Source organism: Musca autumnalis, unplaced genomic scaffold, assembly GCF_047663935.1.
Source record: "Musca autumnalis isolate F117 unplaced genomic scaffold, ASM4766393v1 scaffold_4, whole genome shotgun sequence".
NCBI classification, from domain to species: domain Eukaryota; kingdom Metazoa; phylum Arthropoda; class Insecta; order Diptera; family Muscidae; genus Musca; species Musca autumnalis.
The window spans coordinates 213794700-213800272 of record NW_027411977.1 but is presented as its reverse complement, the minus strand read 5'-3'; the positions used below and the strand labels follow the sequence as shown (position 1 = coordinate 213800272).

General features: G+C 36.0%; 1 non-coding gene across 1 annotated transcript; it reads left to right on the top strand.

The window, feature by feature from the left end:
• Positions 1 to 2701: 2701 nt before the first annotated feature.
• Positions 2702 to 2897, top strand: LOC141404409 (U2 spliceosomal RNA). Its single transcript, XR_012413008.1, has one exon. It is a non-coding gene; the product is annotated as a U2 spliceosomal RNA (small nuclear RNA).
• Positions 2898 to 5573: the final 2676 nt, after the last annotated feature.

Below are 5573 nucleotides of genomic sequence, written 5' to 3'. Positions count from 1 at the left end.
CATGGGTCCATTTTTGAGGGTCTACATTGTTTTGATGAAACTACCCTCAATTTGACTCTTGAAGTTCCCTGCAGCTATAAAACTTTTCCGCCAAAAAATTTAATGATAGGTTGACTCTTTGATATAACCCCGTAGGTGGTACCTTTCACCTAGCTGAACACATTTTTTTAGATTAGATCAGATAACACTGTGCAACAAAATGGAGGTGAAAGCCTGGGGCACGGAAAATTCCTCTTGGGGAAGAAAGGCCTTGGTGAGTATATTATGAACCCCGAAGGACAGATCCGCCGTGAGTCGAACTTCCGCCTTATGGCATGATGAAATTTTTGTTAGAGACCCTGTGGGCCATCAGGAATTAGCGTTATATCTTTGTTTACTGTTGCTTAAGTGCTCTACAAAAACAACAAACAAAGATATAATGCTAATTCATGATGGCTTACAGGGTCTCTTGCAAAAACTTCATCACGCCATAACGCGGAAGTTCGAATCACGGCGCATCTGTCCTTCGGGGTTTTTAATATACACACACCAAGGGCTTTCATCTCCAAAAGGAATTATCTCTGTCCCAACATTTGTGTTCACAGTGTAATTTAAGCAATAGCGGGAGGCAGTAGGAGTCTAACCATTATCGAAAAGATGTTCCACCTAAAATTGTAAAAGGACCCTAATTATTCCATTTTAATTAAGACTATTTTATGGTGGAGGGTATAAAAAGTTCGGCCCGGCCGAACTTAACGACTTTTTACTTGTTGTTTCTAAATTTGTACGCGAATTTGAAACGATGGACAAGAAATGTAAATGCAATGAAAGAGAAGACAAAATTTGCTATGATTTGAATGTATACTAGTCGTTAAACCGTTTACTTTTCATTCATATTTTGCAGTTTTTCTGAAAATGTTTGGGTTTTTAATAAATTTTAAAATTTTGTATTTTTCCTGTCATAATTAATTTATTTCGATTAATTCTCTCAATTGTTAGAGATGGGACATATTTTATCGTCGTTCTGAGAGTAATTAAAGCTGGGTACACATTGTCAGTTTTGAATGACAGCTTTGTTGTTGCTTGCTAGTGTGGCCGTTCATTTTGGTTATTCATCATGCAACCACAAAATATTTTGTGGTTGCTGAACGGTTGGACAGTTATCGATAATTGCAAATAATCGTCATTCAAAACTTACAATGTGTACTGTACTTTAAATTGAACAATGTACACAAATCGTTGTTCTTTCTCAATATTTTGTATGGGAAATAAGTAATTACATCGTAATTTGGGGTCGAACAACGAATAGAGAGCGAAACACCGTCAGTCTGAACAAGGCATAAGGGACAATTTTGAACTTTTGTGAAATTCGGGTACCCCTTAAGCTGGGTACACATTGTGAGTTTTTATTTTGTCGATATTTCGCAGTTATCGATAACTGTCAAACCGTCCAGCAACCACAAAATATTTTGTGGTTGCATGATGAATGACAAAAATGAACGGCCACACTAGCAAGCAACAACAAAGCTGTCATTCAAAACTGACAATGTGTACCCAGCTTTAGGTGTTGTCCGATAGTAAAAATTGTGCAAACTTAAGGAAAAATCGGGTACTAAATTCTATGTTATTGTGCTCCTTAGTCATTTTAATTGGTGCAGACTGGAGTTTTTGGACTATTATCTCATGAAAAAAATTATACAGTCGTAATAGGATTCTTTTGGTTACTTCCCGACATAAACTTAAACAACTTCGATAAACATGTGGTACAATGGATGGTAGTATGGCCGACCATTAACCAAAGATATCAAAAAGCATGGCAATCAAAATTTTAGAGGAAAATAAAAAGATCAGGGGGTTGATTGGGAAGTTCGGTATAAGGGACAACATTTTTGTATTGTTAAATCGGAACCAATTTATGTCTCTATGTTGGAACTTTTGTAGGGTTTAGTTAAAAAAAATTTTAGAGGCAATATTTGATATTTTGTCATAAGAGACTAGTCCTAAAAAGAGTCTTCACTAAATAAAAAAATTTAATTTTCTAATTTAGAGATAATTAAATTTTTAATGGTAAAATATTAAATTAAATAATTATTTAAAAAAAAAACATATTTTTTATAAATTTTATATTAACACAAATACCACAAGTTATCACACCGACACCTCTTGCATTTCTAAATAATTTTTTTACAATTTCTAGGTAAAAAAAAGACCGGTTGTTGTTATTGTAGCATGTTTATTTGTTTGTACTTAATGACTCACTAAGAGTGAGTGACCACTAAATCCAACAATAATATTCATTCTTATGTAGCACCGAATGTGTGTGGCTGGCTACCTTAGGCATGAGGCCAATGAATATTCACTACGCTGTTATAGCTAAAGCAGAAAACTAAAGCATTCCCAGCAATGTTGTTGTTGTTGCTTGTGTTCCGATCAACCATACTTGTTGTTAGTAGGCAAAAAGTAGGTAGGTAGCCAAGCAGACAGCCAACGAATGTGGAATACCCATGCATGGGAATTGTTATTGTATTTATTTTTAGTTTCCCCGTTCTTTCTAAAGTGCTGATAATAAAATGTATTTCTACATGAATATGGTGACGCTTTGTATGATTTTAGATTTTCAGTGTTTTTAGTGGTTGTGTATTTTTCAGTTTTTTTCCTTATACTTCTCATTCGCTTGAAATTCACATGAACGTATAACATTCACATTGACCGGTGTTTAGTTATCGCTTCTCGGCCTTATGGCTAAGATCAAAGTGTAGTATCTGTTCTTATCAGCTTAACATCTGATAGATCCTCCATCGGAGGACAACAAATGTTAAACTGATTTTTGGAAATTGGCGGAAGTTTAGGGGCTTGCTCCACTTCTGCCGCGGGTTGGCCCGGTATTGCAGTACCGCCGGGATTTCGGCCCACATTTTATTAATAAATTTCAAAATATTTTCTTTAGATTTAAGTAAAGGAAAGATTTTTTTCTTTCCCTTGTGAACGTGATTTGAGGGAAGATGTCAGTCATATTGTTTTCGTGTTTTTAAATTGCAGAACATTGCTGCTGATTATTCTTTATTTAGAAATTTGGACAGAAAATAGTAGATTGATATTTTTCTGTTCTTTTAAACAGTTTTGAGATAAGTAGATTAAGATTGACTACGTAAACTTGACAAAATTCAAGAAAAAAGTAAAATAATAGAAGGTTAGGGGTTTTTAGGCAAAGCGAGAATCTAAGGTGCCACAGAAAGACTTTAAGATGATCAAACTTATCGGATCAAGATATGGGCGTCAATACTGTATGTTACACAGTGTTCATATACCGTGCATAACCACCGACTGGCTCTAATCATACTCTCAATTGATTAGACTGAAGAAATCTTTCCTCAAAGAAAGAAGAAATACCCTCAGCATAGAACCAGCGATGCCAACTGTTCCGAGGTAAAAATCGCTACAGCCACATACGCACCATAGGTCTGTAGCGATTTTTACCTGAAAACAGTTGACATTCCTGCTTAAATAGTGGTTTTTGTACGTCAAAAATCACCACAAGTAGCGGAAAAACCACTAACATGGCACCCCTGCATAGAACTGTACAACAATAAACAAGTAAAAAGTCGTTAAGTTCGCCCGGGCCGAACTTTTTATACCCTCCACCATAAAATAGACTTAATTAAAATGGAATAATTAGGGTCCTTTTACAATTTTAAGTGGAACAACTTTTCGACAATGGTTAGACTCCTACTGCCTCCCACTATTGCTTAAATTACACTGTGAACACAAATGTTGGGAGAGAGATAATTCCTTTTGGAGATGAAAGTCCTTGGTGTTTGTATATTAAAAACCCCGAAGGACAGATGCGCCGTGATTTGAACTTCTGCGTTATGGCGTGATGAAGTTTTTGCATGAGACCCTGTAAGCCATCATGAAGTAGCATTATATCTTTGTTTGTTGTTTTTGTAGAGCACTTAAGCAACAGTGAACAAAGATATAACGCTAATTCCTGATGGCCCACAAGGTCTCTAACAAAAATTTCATCACGCCATAACGCGGAAGTTCGACTCACGGCGGATCTGTCCTTCGGTGTTCATAATATACTCATTAAGGCCTTTCTTCCCCAAGAGGAATTTTCCGTGCCCCAGACATTCACCTCCATTTTGTTGCACAGTGTTATCTGATCTAATCAAAAACAAGTAAAAAAGCATTATGTTCGGCCGGGCCGAACTTTTCATACCCTCCACCATAAAATATTCTGAACTAAAATGGAATAATTACTTTTCATTCCTGTCCCCAACTTTAAGTGGGTACGTTAAAATGTCAGATAATGTTTATGTACATTTATGCTTCATTCGGGAGGCCCTTTTTTATGGTGCCTATATCTAACTATGTATGTTGACAATTTTTGGTGGGCTAGAAATTGGGGGGTACTGTTATATAGGGGTTATAATAAAACATGGGCCTATGTTGACAGTTTTTGATGGGAGCCTTTAATGTCAAATAACTCCAAATTCGGTTAAAAAATTTAGCTAGAATCTTCAAAATATTGAAAATCGGTACATAACGTGGGAACTTCAAATGTCATTAAAATGTAGATAAAAACGTCAAAATACCGCAAATCGGAGGGTACCGTTATATGGGGGCTATACCAAAACGTGGACCTATGTCCACAACTTTTGTTATATAAGCTTATTGACACTTAAGAACCTTAGATGTCAAATTATAGCTATATCGGTCTGAAAATGTAGCTAAAAACATCAAAACACCGTAAATCGGGGGGCACCGTTATATGGGGGCTATACCAAAACGGGGACCTATGTCCACAACTTTTGTTATATAAGTTTATTGATACTTAAGAACCATAAATGTCAAATTATAGCTAAATCGGTCTGAAAATGTAGCTAAAAACGTCAAAATACCGTAAATCGGGGGTACCGTTATATGGGGGCTATACCAAAACGTAGACCATAGGTCCACAAGTTTTATTATATATGTTTATTGACACTTAAGAACACTAAATGTCAAATTATAGCCAAATCGGTCTGAAAATGAAGCTAAAAACGTCAAAATACCGTAAATCGGGGGGTACCGTTATATGGGGGCTATACCAAAACGTGGACCTATGTCCACAAGTTTTGTTATATATGTTTATTGACACTTAAGAACCCTAAATGTCAAATTATAGCTAAATCGGTCTGAAAATATAGCTAAAAACGTCGAAATACCGTAAATCGGAGGGTACCGTTATATGGGGGCTATACCAAAACGTAGACCTATGTCCACAAGTTTTGTTATATATGTTTACTGACACTTAGGAGCCCTAAATGGCAAATTACACTGTGCAACATTTTCGAGCCAATCGCGTGCAAACAATTTCTGTCCAGAATTTTATGAAAGTAGAGGACCAATAGGCAAAAACCATATTTGGGTTTTGTTTTCTTAGATCGAGTTCGGTTTTTATGGCCTCATCTAAACATGCTTAAATATCGAATTTTTAAAAGAAATCGGGGCTGTATCTCTGAAACCAATGCGAATCTTGTTTTGATATCTGCAGCAAACTTGTAGATAAGAGCAAGAAAAAAATATTTGGAGGAATAGTGAACTCGAAAAAC